The sequence below is a fragment of the Cricetulus griseus genome (genome assembly GCF_003668045.3).
Source record: "Cricetulus griseus strain 17A/GY chromosome 1 unlocalized genomic scaffold, alternate assembly CriGri-PICRH-1.0 chr1_0, whole genome shotgun sequence".
NCBI classification, from domain to species: Eukaryota; Metazoa; Chordata; class Mammalia; order Rodentia; family Cricetidae; genus Cricetulus; species Cricetulus griseus.
In genome coordinates this window covers 63111671-63129252 of record NW_023276806.1, presented here as the reverse complement: position 1 = coordinate 63129252, position 17582 = coordinate 63111671, and the positions used below count along the sequence as shown (strand labels likewise).

The 17582-nt window shown below is 39.0% G+C and overlaps 1 long non-coding RNA gene across 1 annotated transcript; it reads right to left on the bottom strand.

Moving 5' to 3' along the window:
* Positions 1-1304: 1304 nt before the first annotated feature.
* LOC118239562 lies at positions 1305-3725 on the bottom strand. Its single transcript, XR_004772038.1, has 2 exons — positions 3676-3725; positions 1305-1558 (listed from the first exon to the last, which is right to left on the bottom strand). It is a non-coding gene; the product is annotated as an uncharacterized LOC118239562 (long non-coding RNA).
* Between the last annotated feature and the right edge of the window lie 13857 nt (positions 3726-17582).

Below are 17582 nucleotides of genomic sequence, written 5' to 3'. Positions count from 1 at the left end.
GATGCACAGTTGTTTGTGCTCAGTCTTCCATCCCGAGGGTTCCTACACACCAAAGGTACTTTGTTCTTTCCAGAGCCAGAATGCCCCAAGCATTGCAGTATCTCTCAGAACCAAGGCTGTGGCTTGTTTTTGTCAATGTCCCCATTTCCTCACCCCTCACTCTTGCCCATATTTAATGGCATAACAATATGGCCTCCAGGCTGAGAGACCCTTTCCAGGCTCCACTCCATCACTAGTCTGGCAACTCCTCTGGAAAGATATCTACTCTTGCATCCCATGGACACTTACCAAGATGATAGACAGCTGAGGATCTGTGAGTATCTTGGGAGGTGAGTGGATGGAAGTGCCCTGTCCCTCAGTCCTTTTATTCTGATCCAGATCTCTGTATCAGCCTGTCAGACAGTGACTGCAATTAGGAGGCTCTGCCTCCTGACACCTACATGGCCATGTGACTGGTGATGACCAGATGTTCCTCACCAGCCTTCCTCCATGAGACCCAAGCATGCTGCATCTATCTTAGGTCATGACTTAGGCACGAATGGAGGAAGTGAGTTCCTGAACCATTAAACCCAGTGTATCTGCATTGTATCTATCTTAGGTAAGGTGATTCTACATCTTTTTTTTTCTGTCCCTTTTTAAAGTCATATGTGCAACTCATAGCCCATAAAAGCCAGAAAAACCTTGAAGTTTCTTCCATATCAGCTTCCATCTCTACACTTTCCCAACTGTGCCTATGTAAGTCCAGTCTAAACATCTACATCTACCTTCATGATAGATTCGTAAGAGCATCAACATATGTTGAGCTATGGTTCTGAAAGCCTGTTTGGGCTGTGCCATTTTCCATTTAACTAAGACAGTCAGTAATAAGGAGAATATAAGACTGTTATTAAAATAAAGGAAGTATTAAATGATCACATCGACTTGTCACATAAGACACAGGTGCAAACTGGTAAATACAGACTGAGGATAATGCTCTATAGACATGGCCATTGAGAGATGACTCATCAGCAAAGGACACTGCTCTTACAGAGGATCTGAGCTTGGTTCCTAGCATGTAAGTTGGACAGCTCACAACCACCAGCATCAGGGCATCTAACACCCTCTTCTTACCTACAAAAGTACAACTCATGTACACATACTCACACAGAGGCACACACAATATTTAAAATAAAAAATAGCATCTTTAAAATAGCAACTCAATGAAGATGGATAGCTTCTATAAATAATATTTATAAGAACAACAAACTAAGGAATACCAATATTTGGTAAAATTTTTATATGTTAATAATATAATAGTGATTGTGTTCAGAGAGTGGACATCTTTATTTTATGTGGTTTTTTTTTTACATTTTTCTCAGTAAATATTTGGCCTCCTCTACTTGATTAATTTATATGTACATTTATGAATGTATTCCTTGTGTTTACTATTTCAATATTGCTGGATGGTTCATGGAAGCCAGCAAATTTCTTTCATAAACACTGTAGGCTATAACTGGTGAGGGAAGAAGGCACATTAGAAAGAAGAAAATCCATAAAATAGAGGAATGATGTAGTTCACCTGGAAGAAACAGAGGAATAGAGTCAGTCTACACTGCATGTGAGACAAAGAGCTAATGATCCATTTCCCTGACTGAAGGAAGGCAGGTTATTTTAAAAAGAATCACTTATTAATACTTCATAAGAATGTGTTTCTGTGATCATTAACCTCTGTTCATTCTGGGTGCCTCTGATTTTCATTTATATTTTCCATGTCCATAGGCTATATACAAACACTCTATTTTGAACGTTTTTCTTTTCAAGATTTAGTAGAAATAGTTGTGATTCATCATAGAAGGAAGGTCTCACCAACTCTGAGGAGTGGATGGGAGATGGGATGGGGTGGTCGGTTGGGGGTGGCAGGGCAGGTTTAGGGGAGAGGGAACTGTGTAGAATAAGATTGTTTCTAATTTAAATAAAATTTATAAAAAACAAACAAAAAAGGATAAATTTTTAAAGATCATGATTTAAGATTACCCTAAATCTAACAAAAAATGTCAGTGAGAAGAGGCAATGAAATACACAAGCTAAACTGGCAATATCTCTTCTCCCAAATGCTGGTGGACTCTGTCATTTCCAAATCTTAGGAATAACATGAGCTTGGGATACAGGTTCTTGGTGAACACCAAGAAAATATCATAGAGAACCTTCGGTATTTAAAATGTATAGAGAGTCTTCATATAGAGAGATGCATTCCTCCCAGTCTACTGTCATTCATTTCCATCGATCATGTGTTTCCAAGTCTTTTAAAATACATCTAATATTTACATATACTCAAAGATCTAATTTAAAGTATGGCCCCTGATGCCCCTCAGTCTTTCATTGACTATGTTGCAGTACTAGACCCATAGAAAACCTGAATATTCCCAATGATAACTACACAAAGTCATTAACAAAGACTTGTTCAAGACTGTATACCACTCAACAGAAGTAGAAACTCTCTGACATACAGCCTTTCGTGCTACTTTACATGAAGCTTTTCCTACCTGCTCTCAAATTTGTTCTTAGGGGAATGATTCATTTTCTGTTCTTTTTATGATTTCCCCTAAATTATATGTTACAAATTTTAGCTATAACGCAGCTTATGTCCACGTTATTTTTCTTTTAATCCATGATATTTAATGTAGCTATGATAAATTCTTAACAAACTTTTTTCGTTGAACAAATTCCTCCTGTGGCAATTTGGTGATGTCTAATTCTCTCACATCTTCCTTGGTGTGTAAGCTTAGAAATAGATACTCCTAAAGACTTGGGTCAACCCAATGGAATCTGAACTCTGAGGCTGAGCGAGGTTTGTAGGTCCACATGACCTTGAGAAATCTTTCACTGTTGATTTTAGTCTCCTCCTCAGTTGTTCCAAAAGGCTTAGTAACTGGGAGTGGTCAAAGCATGATCCCTGATTTCCACAATGGTAGTTACACATGCTCATCTAGGATGATGTGGCTGAAATGCCAGCTAGTCCATACTTCTGCCTTTATGCACAGCAATTCCATGCCCAAGGCTTACCTCCTGTTCACATGTGTGTATGAGTATCATGCTATCTGGAAGACTGGAAACATCCTAGAATTGAGCTCTGGAGACTTATGTCTCAAGACAAAAACAGTTGACATTCTGAAGGTTTCAGTTGTCAGATATTTATCTTATATAAGGCCATTTTCAGAATCCTTGAATATAAGAGATCAAGGAAAACTCTAATCAGAAGTAATTTTGAATAGTGTTCTTTTTTTTCTGTATCAAGGGAAATAAATGTTTTTTTGAGATGTTTGCTCTTATCTATGTGTTTTATAATTACACACAATGTATCAATACTCTCAAAGTATAAAATCTATGAATCACTTAAATATTTATTTTTTTAATTTTTTATTATTTCAAATTCAGAACAAGCTTGCTTCACATGTCAATACCTTCTCCCTCCCCTTCCACCCAACTATCCATCAGCCCCGCACCTCCCCCCACCCCATCCTCCCTCCACTCCCCAGGCAGTCTAGGGCCCTAGACCAGGGCTCCCCTAAGACCACCACATTATCCTGGGGAGGGCCTAAGCTCTCCCCCATGTGTCCAGGCCAAGAGTGCATCCCTTCACATGGGATGGGCTCTCAAAGTCCCAGCTTATACCAGGGAAAAATACTAATCCATTACCAGGGGTCCCCTAGAGTTCAGAGGCCTCCTCATGGACATCCATGATCAGGGGTCTGATTCAGTCCTGTAGTGGCCTCCCAGACAGCAGTCTGGGGCCCATGTGCTCCCCCTTGTTCAGGCCAGCTGTTTGTGTGGGTTGCACCAGCCTGGTACCGACCCCTTTGATCTTCATTCCTCCCTCTCTGAAATTAGGTTCCAGAGTTTAGTTCAGTGTGTATCTGTGGGTGTCTGCCACTTCTTCCATCACCCACAGCATGAGGGCTCTAGGATAACATAAAAAGTAGTCATCAGTCTCACTATAGGGTAGGGAGAATCAGGGTATCCTTTCCACCATTGCCTAGATCGTCAGTTCATGTCATCCTTGTAGATCTCTGGAAATTATTCTAGTGACAGATCTCTCCTCGGACCTAAAATGGCTCCGTCTGATATGGTATCTCTCATCCTGCTCTCCTCTATTCTTCCCCCAACTCAACATTCTGCTCCTCCATTTCCTCTTCTTCCCTCCTCTTCTCCTCCTCTCATTCTGGCAGTTCCCTGTCCCCTTCCTGAGCTCCCAATTAGCCCAGGAGATCCTTCCCCTTCCAATTCTCTGGTGTCCATGTGTTTTTCTCTTAGAGTCTTTCTTGTTTCCTTGTTTTTTTTAGTGAAGAGGATTTCAGGCTGGTAATCCTTTGCTCTATGTCTAAAATCCATATATGAGTGAATACATACCATGTTTGTCTTTTTGTGACTGGGTTACCTCACTCAGGATGGTTTTATCTAGTTCCATCCATTTGCCTGTGAATTTCAAGATTCCATTGTTTTTCTGCTGTGTAGTACTCCATTGTATAGATGTACCACATTTTCTCTATCCATTCTTCAGTTGAGGGGCATCTAGGATGTTTCCAGGTTATGGCTATTACAAACAATGCTGCTATGAACATGGTTGAACATATGTCCTTGTTGTATGAACATGCATTATTTGGGTATATGCCCAATAGAGGAATTGCTGGATCTTGAGATAGACTGATTCCCATTTTTCTGAGCAACTGCCATACTGATTTCCAAAGTAGTCACAGAATGGGAAAGGATCTTCACCAACCCCACATCTGACAGAGGGCTGATTTCCAAAATGTACAAGGAACTCAAGAAGCTAGTCCCCAAAACACCAAGAAATAAAATTAAAAAGTGGAGTGCAAAACTAGAGATTCCTCAACAGAGGATTCTGAAATGTCTGAAAGACACTTAAGAAAGTGCTCAAAACCCTTGGCCATCAGAGAAATTCAACTCAAAACAACTCTGAGATAACGTCTTACACCTGCCAGAATGGCTAAAATCAAAAACACCAATGACAATCTATGTTGGAGAGGATGTGGAGAAAAAGAACACTTAATTTTAATTAACTTCATCTAAGTAATACTATTTGATTGTTGTTAGTGTTATAATGTTTTTTGCTAGTGTTGACATGTAATTAAAGTCTTATTAGCAGCAATTATTTTATTTTTATTAAATTTACTTTTTAAAATTTCATTTCATATTCCAAGTATTATTCTCCCTCCCACTCAATATCCTGTTCCCCTACCTCTTCTGTGGGCTGCCCCTTTGTCTTACTGACTGTGTCCTTTGCCTTACAGAAGCTTCTCAGTTTCAGGAGGTCCCATTTATTAATTGCAGATCTCAATGTCTGTGCTACTGGTATAATGTTCAGGAAGCAATCTCATGTGCCAATTTGTTCATGGGTGTCTCCTATTTTCACTTCTAGAAGATTCAGTGTGGCTGGATTTATGTTGAGATCTTTGATCCATTTGGATTTAAGGTTCATGCATGGTGACAGATATGGATCTATCTGCAGTCTTCTGCATTTCTGAATCCAGTTGTACCAGCACCATTTGTTGAAGATGCTATCTTTTTTCCATTGTATAGATTTAGCATCTTTGTCAAAAAATCAGGTGTTTGTAGGTGTGTGGGTTAATATCAGGGAAAACACAGTTCAATGAAACCATTGTTTAGTTCTACTGCAGTGACTTGATTTAAAAAAAAAAAAAAACTAAACAGAAATATGGATCAGGCGCACACAGGGAATGCCAAATAAACCACTCATGAATACTGATCTCATCAAGATTGCAGCAGCCACCAACAGAAGAGAAGGAATGAGACATTGCCATTGGTCAGCTGCACAGAAGTTCCCACATTATAACAACTCGCCTACAGCAGAAAAAGAAAGTGATAGGAACAATGTAAATTTCTGCAGGTCTAGGTCAAACTTTGTTTACAAAAGAGCAATAAAAACATTAATGTGAAGAGAAAGGGCTGGCTGATTGTCATCATTTAATCTGAGTATAGATCTTTTTCCTTCTAATGAATGTCTAAGAGTGAACATTCACTTTCAACTCATTGACAATGGGTTTGCACCCTACCTCTCATTTTATAATTGTGAGGATTGACAGCCATTTCTAAGCCCTCACTTCAAGTTACTATTTAAAAAGTCATCGTACTTCCTACACATACAGTAGAAGAGTTGATACAAAGTCACAGGAAGCACATACATGTCTAAAAGGGAACAATAGCTCAGAGCATCACTGTCTATCTGCAGGAAAAGATGACTAAGGGATGGGGTAAGGATAATGCTGAGAAAATGAACAAGAGTCTTGTCAGGATTGGTTGGCAAGGCTTTTTATTTGTGACAAACAGGCAAAGGGACACTGTCATCTAGTAAGTGGAATGCAGAATCTTTCACAGGAGATGTCAGCATCTGAGTGGGCAGGGCAAGGAGGAGAGCCAGGGTAGAGAGGGCAGATGCATGGGGCAGTCTGCTGAGCATGGCTTCCTCCTGCAACAGTTGTCTGAAGTCTTCCTCACCCGGGTTAGCAACAGCCACCGGACTGTTGGCTACTGCCACAGCTGCTGCCACCACTGCTGCCACAGCAGCCACTGCTGCCACAGCTGCTGCCACCACTGCTGCCACAGCAGCCACTGCTGCCACCACTGCTACAGCATCCAGAGCTGTGACGATGGCGACGAAGAGATCTGCGAGGCCTGTGGTGGCTCAGGCAGCAGCCACCTCCCCCAGAGCTGCAGCAGCCTCCAGAGCTGGAACCACAGCAGCCCCCAGAGCTGGAGCCACAGCAGCCACCAGACCCCAGGCTGCAGCACGATGACACAGGGGGGCACTTAGGAGGACACTTTGGGGGGCACTTTGGAGGACACTTTGGTGTCTGGCATTTGGGAGGGCACTTTGGTGTCTGGCACTTGGGAGGGCACTTGGGAGGTGGCTGGCACTGCTGCTGGCTCTGCTGGCAGGACATCCTGGCCTATGGGTGTTTGGAAGCTTCAAGAGAATCACACACATGTCAGACACCTGATATTTCAGCCACCTGATCATTCTACCTCTCTCCCACTCCAAAGTTTCACTGATAAGTATTGTAACACCACCATCTACCGTCCATTCATTTCTAACACTCTCATGCTGTCACAATGTATTCATCATGAGTTTTGGAACTCAGAAATTCATGAAGTGAAATACTAATTATCAAGTCGTATCCAACAGTTCCTAATGTATAACTATTTGATAGTATATATGGATTATTTCAGAGAAAATGGATTGTAAAAAGACAGCAATCATTACTTGATGGAATAATCCTAGCCCCAGAAAGAAAAATATGTAAGTTCTCTCAAGGTAGCATTGGAGCACTAGTCCCTATTGTGAGGCCAACATTCAGAGGAATCCAAATCACCACCTGTTCAGGATAAGGGTGGCAAGGTCATTGTCCTACTGGTGGTGTCCTGTCTATCAGAGAAGTGTGTAGATAGACCCAGAACCAGGGCTCTATTTTTGTCCCACATAATGTGAGACTCCACTGCCCTTCACGGACTCCAGCTGTTCTACTGAAGCAAGAGGTAGCATTCTCTTCACAGGCCACCTCCCCCTGAGCCTGTCAGGATGCTCAGGGGTCCTACACACTGAAGGTACTTTGTTCTCTCCAGAGCCAGAATGCCCCAAGCATTGCAGCGTCTCTCAGAACCAATGCTGTGGCTTGTCTCTGTCGATGTCCTCATTGCCTCACTCCTCACTCTTCACCATATTTAATGGCCTAACAATATGGCCTCTAGGCTAAAAGACCCTTCTCAGGCTCCTATCCAGCTCTAGTCTGGCAATCCCTCTGGAAAAATACATGCTCTTGCCTCCCATGGACACTTACCAAGATAATAGACAGCTGAGGATCTGTGGGTATCTCAGGAGGTGAGTGGATGGAAGTGCCCTGTCCCTTAGCCCTTTTATTCTGATCCGGGTCTCGGTATCAGCCTGTCAGACAGTGACTTCACATGGGAGGCTCTGCCTCCTGACACCTACATGGTCATGTGACAGGTGATGACCAGATTTCCTCACCAGCCTTCCTCCATGAGGCTCAGGCATGTTGCATCTATCTTAGGACATGGCTTAGGTATGAAGGGAGGAAGTGGATTCCCAAATCCTTAAATCTGGCATACCCACAAAGTACCTTCCTTAGGAAGCAGTCATTTCTCCCTCTATGTCTTCTGGTTCTTAATGTGATATTTGCAACTTGTAGCCTAAGTAGAGCTCACACAAACTTCAAGTTTCTTGCATATCTGTTCCATCCATGTCCTTTCCCAGCCGTTCCCATCAGGTTGCAGCTTAGACCAAATATCAATAAAACCCTCCATGATATATTTGGTTGAGCAGCAAGATATGTTAAGGTGTGGTTCTAAAAAACTATCTGCCTCATTTCCCACTTCAACTATTACCTTATTACCGTGGAATTTTAATGAGGATATTTATGTGTATATCATGAAAATTAACAAAATTTTCAAACAGTTTAAAAGTAGCTCACAGAAAAAGAGTATCATGTTATACAGTCTACAACAGACATATGTCCAAACTGCTAGACATATGGTCAGGATACTTCTCTTAAAAGACAGCAATTGACAGATGGCTCATCAGTGAAGAACACAAACTGCACTTAGAGTATCTGAGCTTGATCACTAGTGCCTACAATTAAAGAGGTCTCAACACCTGTAATTCAAACTTCCAAACATCTACACCCTCTTACTTCCAAAGTTACAGGCAGTCAAGTGCATATACCCACACAGAGACATGCACATAAATATATAATTGAAAATGTAGATAAAATAAATACAAATAATTGAAGGAAGGTGGAAATGTTTAGTATATATTGTTTGTATGAAAATAATAGGAAACCTATTATTTTGTATCATTAATGTATACTTATAATAAAACAGTGCACCACTGCCTTCCAGAGTGTAGATCTTCCTAATTTTGTTGTTTGATTCTTTAAATATATCTTCGTATATATTTCCATGTGGGATGCTTCATGTTTTCATATGCATCCTTGCTTCCTGCTATACTAATATTGTCTTCACTGCTTCAGTATTTCTAGATATTCTGTAGAAGCTGGATTGCCTCTCTTATAGAAAGTGCAATTATTTATGGTGACATTGCAGTTGGGGAGTAAGTAAGAAGAGAATCAGGAAAGGGATTCATAGGAAATGCAAAGAATGGTGTTCATAGATGAGAAATAGAGGGAAAACATATGCTGTGATATACTGTCCATCTATTCCTACGTGTGAAAAAAAATAGCTAATTGAGCCCTATCTTCACCTATAGGGCAACAAGTATTTTAAAAGAAACAGTCATTGTGATAGTTTGTAGTGTGGTTTCTTATGATTTTTTTTTAGGCAACCATACTGGTATTTTGCCCTGCTCACCCATTCTGTACTCTCTTGCTCCATTTTTCCTAATTTGAGCTCACTCTTTTTCCATTTGTCAGGTCACTTGTATCCTGTCATTTCCTTCTCTGTTACTCCTCCACACCAGGACCCTGGCAATAATCTCTTTTGCTTTCCTGATTTCTGAAGTTACTCCAGGATATATACGCATATCTGAAGATTTAGAGCCAGGAGCCTGAGATGAGAGAACATGTGTCATTTGCTTCTTTGGGTCTGGGTTACTACACTCTATATGATCTTTCCTATTTTCATCCATTTACTTGCAAAGTTCGTTTCATTTTTCCTTACAGTTTAATATAATCCTACAATGTGTATATGTAGCATGTTTTTATTATCCATTTGTCCATTGATGGGCATTTTAGTTGTTTCTAGTCCCTACCTTTTTTGAACAGAGCAGCAATGAACATGACTGAGCAAGTGTCTTAGTAGAGTAGGATGTGGAAGAGAAGCCTTCTTTTGAGTTGTTGATCAGAATTGTCCAAGAGACTCCCAAAAAAATTCCAGGATATGGATGTTACCCCTGGTTGTGTCCCAGAAGTAGAAATTAATACCTTTTGATGAAGACACCATGCACTTCAGACATGGTCCTGAGGACCATGAGCTAGAAATTTCAGGCAAAGGTGCTAGGCAAGCTTCCACAAGAGGAAAGTCACTAACAGTCTTGTCCAACTATGATGCCTATGAAACACAACAGCAACCAGCATGGCATGATAACCGTAAGGATGCAGTACTGGAACACATATCTTGGTAGTACCCAACAATTCTTTAATTTGACTTAAGACCTGATAGACAAAGGGGGAATCATACCTGGTACTGGAAACCTAGTGAACTGCCCTGACTACTGAGGCCATGGCCATGGAGGAGGAGATTCTATATCTAACACATTATCAAACCAGAACAACCCCTAACTGCATTCTAAACATTTACCTTTATAGCCACAGATAAATGTAGTGCCCACTCCTCATCATAGGAACTTCTCTCTGTAACACATGGAAACCATTCCAGAAAACCACAACTAATCAAAATGCACAGTTGTAGAGCACAGATCCAACTGATAAGTCCACAATACTACTTCCACCACTTAAGATCTGGAGATCATTGTGCAAGAGAGGACAGGAAGATTTAGGATCCAGAGGAACAGGGAGTTTGTTGTGCCGTTATGTCTCCTAAGGCTGCCAGAAGTTACACTCAAAAGTTATCACCAACATGACTGTTTAAACATGGGCAAACAACTTTAGATATTCTGACATGGTTGTGAGAGCTGTTGAGGTCTCAATGCTGCACAAAGAACTACAGACAACAAAGGAATGCTGTGAATGGAAGAAATAGTCTTTCTCAGGGAAGAACACATGAACTGGTTATCTAATAACAAATGATCAGGCCTTAAAACATATATACAATTAACATTATACAGACTACACTGGGCAGATTGAATTTAAGAACACACACACATATGTGTGTGTATGTATATGTATGATGTGTATGTATAATGTATATGTGTATGGGTATATGTATATGTAAATATAACAACAATTATTGAAAAAGAAAGCCATAGAATTGAATGAGAGTTACATAGGGTTACATAGGAGAGTTTGGAGGGTGGAAAAGGAAGAGAGAAATGGTATAATTATATTATAATCTTAAAATAAAGAAACAATACAAAAGAATCAGTACTTGGTTATTCAGAAGAATCTGGCTGTGTTGTTAGCAGGCCTCTGTGTTCTTTCTGTGTCTCCCTGGTTTTTATTGGTTTTCTTCATGTGCACTGGCTGTACATGAAGCTACTTTTTTGAGCTTAAACTTTTTAAAAATATTAATGGAATTAGTTGGATTAGTTATACAATGGCATGGTTGTAGAATCATACTTTAACATTACTTGAAAAGTAAAAAGAAAATATATCAGTGAGGTGTAGACAAAGGAAATTCAGTTTGAACTTGGTGATTGGCAAAGCCTCTTTTCTATGAATGCTGCTTGACTCTGGATTTGCCAAAATCTTGGGGGAAAAAATAAAGCTGGGCCACTTGAAAAGGATGAGCCCAAATGAAATGTGGTATAGATACATGGCTATTTATAAACATGTGTGGAGTGTCTATTTACAGAGATGCATACCTCTCTATCTTCTATCATCTATCTACCTGCCACCTTCCTTTATCTAACTGCATCTACTCTTTATACATATGCAGAATCCTATGTCAAAATATGGCAACCAAATCACCTTTGTCTATCAATGATTCTGTGGCAACATCAGACCCAATAAAAGACCTTAACAGTCCCAATAATAACTAACACAAAGTCCTTAGCAAAGACTTGTTGAGGATGGCATCCCACATAACAGGAGTAAAACCCTCACAACATACAGCTTTTCATGCTACCTCTGCCCTGAACACTTGCCCCTGCTCTCAAAACTGTTCTTAAGTCAGTGATGTTATTTTTCATACTTTGTTTATTATTTTCCCTTAAACACATGCCACTCCCTTTGCCTGCCAGGATAATGTATCTGGGTTCTGCTTTTGTTCTTTTAATTCATCATACTTAATACAGTTATCAGCCATTCCTTCATAACCTTTGTTAGGTTTTGTGTTTTTTATCTTCAATTGCTGAATGCAGAACTATACATACAGTAAATATTTTATGGTGTCTAAGACTCTCACTAGCATCATCATTGATGTCTCAACTTATAGATGAGGTCATCTTATGACTCAGGTCACCTCATAGGAACCAGAACTCTGAGACAGACTAAGGCATGTATTTCCAAATGACCTTGAGAGACTTGCCAGTGTCACACCTGGATTGACATTTGCTGTCGATTCAGGTTATTCCAAAGTGGTTAGTAACAGGGAGAGGTCTGGAATTGATTCCCTGTTTCCACAGTGACAGCTCTGCTCATCTCATCTCAGCTCAGCTCAGCTCCTGACTTCTAAGGTGACTGAGATGAGATACATCTAGTACACACTTCTGCCTCTGTCCATGACAACACCCAGGTCCTCTACTGACATGAATAGTGTAGATATGTGATGTGTGAGTAGCATGCTTGTTGAAAGAAGACTAGGGCTCTGTGGACTTAGGCTTCATGGCAATATTAACATCTTGCCTAACTAGTTAGTTGTCATAGTTAGGGTTCTCAGCTATCAAGGTATTTCCTAAAAGTAAAACAAAGGCAAATTTTCTCCATCACTTAGAATATAGGTGAACACTGAGAGTTCTAAACAAGAAGCAATTCAGACAAAAAAAAGTTCTTCTTTAAAATAAATACAGTGCTGACATAGAGATTTTATTGCTTCATTTTGTTAAACTATTTAACAATTACTAATCATGAAACAATACTCTTATAAGTAAATTCAGCTTTTTTGAGTTCTTCATGTATTTTGCATATTAGCTCTCTATTAGGTTTGTAGTTGGTGAAAATCTTTTCCCATTGTGTAGGGTGCTACTTCATTAAAGTGATGGTGTCATTTTCCCTGAATAAGCTTTCAGTTTCATGAGATCTGGGTGGTTGCTGGGTTGATCAACCCACAAGCTCTCCTTTATCCTCAACACCAGGGTGATCTCTCCTGTGCCAATGTGTTCAAGGCTATTCCACACCTTTTCTTCTATCAGGAAGGCTGAGCCTTCCAGAAGTTCCTTAATTAAGGATTATTTTAGCTATCCTGTTTTTTTTTATGTGTGTGTTTCCATATGAAGCTTAAAATAGTGCTTTCAATTTCTATGAAGAATTGTGTTGAAATGTTGATGGGGATCACATTAATTCTGTAGATATTTCCCACATTCATCCTACCTTTTGTAGAATGATCATTTTTTACTATATTAATCCTACATATCCATGAGCATGGGAGATCTTTCCATCTTCTGATATCTTTTTCAATTTCTTTTTTCAATGTCTTAAATTTCTTATCATGTAAGTCTTTTCACTTGCTTGGTAAGAGATTCCCCAAGATATTTTATATTATTTGAAGCTATGGTGAAGAGTGAGTGTTTTTCCCTGATTTCTTTCTCACATGATTTGTCATTTTTCTATAGGAGAGATAACAATTTTGTTAGTTAATTTTACATACAACTATGCTGAAAGTGTGTATCAGCTGTAGGAGTTTCCTGACAGAATTTTTCAGGTCACTTATGTATACCATAATATGATCTGAAAATAAAAATACTTTGACTTCTTCCTTTCCATTTTGTATTCTTGATGTCCTTTAGCTGTCTTATTGTTCTTTGTTTGTTTGTTTGTTTGTTTTTTAGTTTTTCGAGACAGGGTTTCTCTGTGTAGCTTTGGAGCCTATCCTGGCACTCACTCTGGAGACCACATTGGCCTCGAACTCACAGAGATCCTCCTGCCTCTGCCTCCTGAGTGCTGGGATTAAAGACGTGCGCCACCAACGCACCGCTTGTCTTATTGTTCTTAAGACTTAATGTACTATATTGAATATGTGTAGAAAGAATGGAAAAATGGGCCTTCTCCTGATTCAGTGGAATTGCTTTGAGTTTCCCTCCATTTAAGTTGATGTTGGCTATGGTCTTGCTGTCTTTATTATGTTGAGGTATGTCTGTTGTATTACTATTTCCTCTAGGACTTTTATCAAGAAAGGGTGTTGGATTTTGTCAAAGGCTTTTTCTATATCTAACAAGATGAACATGTGGCTCCTGTCTTTCAGTTTGTTTAAATGGTGGATTATGTTTACCAATTTATGCATATTGAACCATGAATGCATCTCTGTGATCAAGCTTGCTTAGTCATGGTGTATGACCTTTTTGATGTGATCTTGGATTCAGTTTACAAATATTTTATTTGAATTTTAACATCTATGTTTATAAGGGAAATTGGTCTGTAATTCTCTTTCATTATTGGGTCTTTATGTGGTTTAGACATCAGGATACCTAAGGACTCATAAAACATATTGGACAATGTTCCTTCTGTTTCTCTTTTGTGGAATAACTGGGGGAATGTTTTAATTAACTATTCTTTGAAAATCTGATATAATTCTGCACTGGGAGTTATAGGTCTGTTTAAACTGGTTACCTGATTTTGACCTGGCTTTGGTAAATGGTATATATAGAGAAAATTGCCCATTTTTAAAACATTTCCCAGTTTTGTGGAAGGCATGTTTGTAAAGTATGTCATTATGATTCTCTGGAGTTCCTCAGCATCTGTTGCTATGTTACCCTTTTCATCTCTAGCTTTGTTAATTTGTATTTTTCTCTCTCTTTTAGTTAATTTATATGATAATTGGTTTTTTCAAAGTAGCAACTACTTATTTCATTGATTCTTCATATTGCTTTTTTTCCTTCTATTTTATTTTTGTTTTAACCCTGAGTTTGATTAATCCTTGTTATCTACTCCTTCTGGACATTATTTCTTTTTGTTATATAACTTTCAAGTGTTCTGTTAAGTTACTAGTATGAGATCTCTCCATTTTTTAATGTAGGCACTTAGTGCTATGAGCTTGCCTGTTAGGACCATCCTCATTGTGTCCCATATGTTTAGATATATTGTGTATCCATTTTTATTCAATGCTAGAAAGTCCTAAATCTCATTCTTAATTTGTCTTGACCAATTCTGTCATTAAGTAGTGAGTTGTTCAATTTCCATGAATTTGTAAGATTTCTGTTGTTGTTGATATCCAGCTTTAATTTGTGACAATCAAAGAGGATGCATGCTGTTGTTTCAAAATTTTTATATTTGGTGAGAGTTGTTTTGTGTTCAAGTTTGTGGTCAATTCTGAAGAAAGTTCTATGAGATGCTGAGAAGAAGGTATATTCTTTTATGTTTGAGTGAAATGTTCTGTAGATATTTGTTAGGTCCATTTGGTTTATAACTAGTGAGTTAGCTCCAACATTTCTCTGATTAATTTTTGTCTGGATGAACTGTCTCTTTGTGAGAATGAGGTATTGAAGTCTCTCATTATCAAGGTGAGGGTCAATACGTGATTTTAGCTGTAGTAATGTTTTTTTTTATGAACTTTGGTGCATAGATGCTAAGAATTACAATGTCCTTTTGGTGGATTTTTCCTTTGTTCAGTATGCAGTGTCCTTCTCTATCTGTTCTGAGTAGTTTTGATTTGAGATCTATTTTTCCAGGTATTAAAATGGCTACCCCAACTTGTTTCTTAGGTCCATTTGCTTGGAATATCTTTTTCTAACCTTTTATTCTGAGGTAATATCTATCCTTGATGTTAAAATGTGTTTCTTAGATGCTGGAAAAGGCTGGGTCCTGTTTTCATATCCATTCTGTTAATTGTTTCTTTTTATTGAGGAACTGAGACCAGTAATGTTCAGAGATATCAACCAGCAGTTTTTATTGACTACTGTTATTTTGCTGTGGTGGTGGTGATGGTAGTGTGTGTGTGTGTGTGTGTGTGTGTGTGTGTGTGTGTGTGTGTGTGTGTGTGTCTTTCCCCTATTTTGGTTTGCTGCTCCAGGATTACCTATTCATTGTGTTTTCCTGCGTGTGGTTAACCTTTTCAGGTTGGGGTTTCCTTCTAATGCCTTTTTTTTTTTTTTTTTTTTTTTTTTGGTTTGGTTTTTGGTTTTTGGTTTGTCGAGATAGGGTTTCTCTGTGTAGCTTTGGAGCCTATCCTGGCACTTGCTCTGGAGACCAGGCTGGGCTGGAACTCACAGAGATCTGCCTGCCTTTGCCTCCTGAGTGCTGGGATTAAAGGCATGCACCACCAACGCTCCCCTTCTAATGCCTTTTGTAGGGTTGAATTTGTAGACAGATAATTGTTTAAATTTGGTTTTATCACGGTATGTCTTATTTTCTCTATCTATTGGGATTGAAAGTTTTTCTTTGTATAGTAGTAGTTTGGATTGACGTGTGTAGTATTTTAGACTTTGTAGAGTATTTTTCCAGGCCCTTCTGGATTTTAGAGTCTCCATTGAAAAGTCAGGTGTTATGTTAGTAGGTCTGCCTTTATATGTTACTTGATTTTAATCCCTTGTGACTTCTAATGTTCCTTCTTTATTCTATATGTTTGGTGTTTTTATTGTTATGTGCCGAGGGATGATTCTTTTCTGGTGCACTCTATTTGAAGTTCTATATACTTCTCATACCTTGATAAGCATCTTTATGCTAGGGAAATTTTCTTCTATGATTTTATTGAAAACATTTTCTGTGTTTCTGACCTGGGTTCATTCTCTTTCCACTATTCCTATTATTTTTATATTTGGTCTTCACATGGTATTCCAGATTTCCTGGATGTTTTGTTTCAGGAGATTTTTAGGTTTAACATTTTCTATGAGTGAAATATCCATTTTGTTTATTGTATCTTCAATGTCTGAGGTTCTCTCTTCTCTTGTTTAATGGTAAGATGTCCCTCTAAGATTTCTGTTCATGTTCCTAAATTTTTCATTTCCAGATTTCCCTCAGTTTGGGTTTCCTTTATTGACTCTATTTCTACTTTCAGGTCATAAACTGTTTTATTCATTTCCTTTCACTGTTTGTTTGTGTTTATATGGATTTCTTTAAGGAATTTATTCATTATCTCTTTAAGGACATCTATCATATTCAGAAAGGCTATTTTAGCTCTTTTGCTCATGCTTTAGCTGTGTTGTAATTCTTGGGGCCTACTGTGGTAGGGTGGCTGAGCTCTAGCGGAGACATACTGTCTTGGCTATTATTTATTGTGTTTTTATACTGCCCTCTAGGGATCTGGACTTGAAATACTTGTAATTCTAGGTACAAATATATGGTCTTGTCTTTGTTAGATGGATGTTTTGCTCATTGTTTTCTGTTGCCTTCTCGTGTTTTTAGGAGGGTGTGGTGGCTGTATGTTGTCTGGTAGAGAATTTTTCTAGAATTATGTTAGGTTTAGCTACTGGGGCTTCTGGGTAAGATGTGTTTGTAGGTTTTGAGAGCTGACACTTAGGAATGAGGGTTGGTTACTAGGAGAATGTTGAAGGAGTCCACAGGAGGAAGGAAAGCAGAGGTTCCACCAGGACCTGCTTAACTACCTTAATGGTTACAGAGAGTGAAGAGAGGCCCCAGCAGTTAGTCTGCTATGAAGCTGTGGATTAGACTGGATGGGGCAGAGAAGAGGGAGAGTGAAAACCTGAAGCTCCCCAACTTGTTTCCTTGGTCTGTTCTAAGAGCCAGTTCCTAGGGAGTATGCCCTGGTGTTGGGGCTTGGATAATGGATAAGGAGTGTGAAAGTGAGGAAGGTTTGAGGAGAAG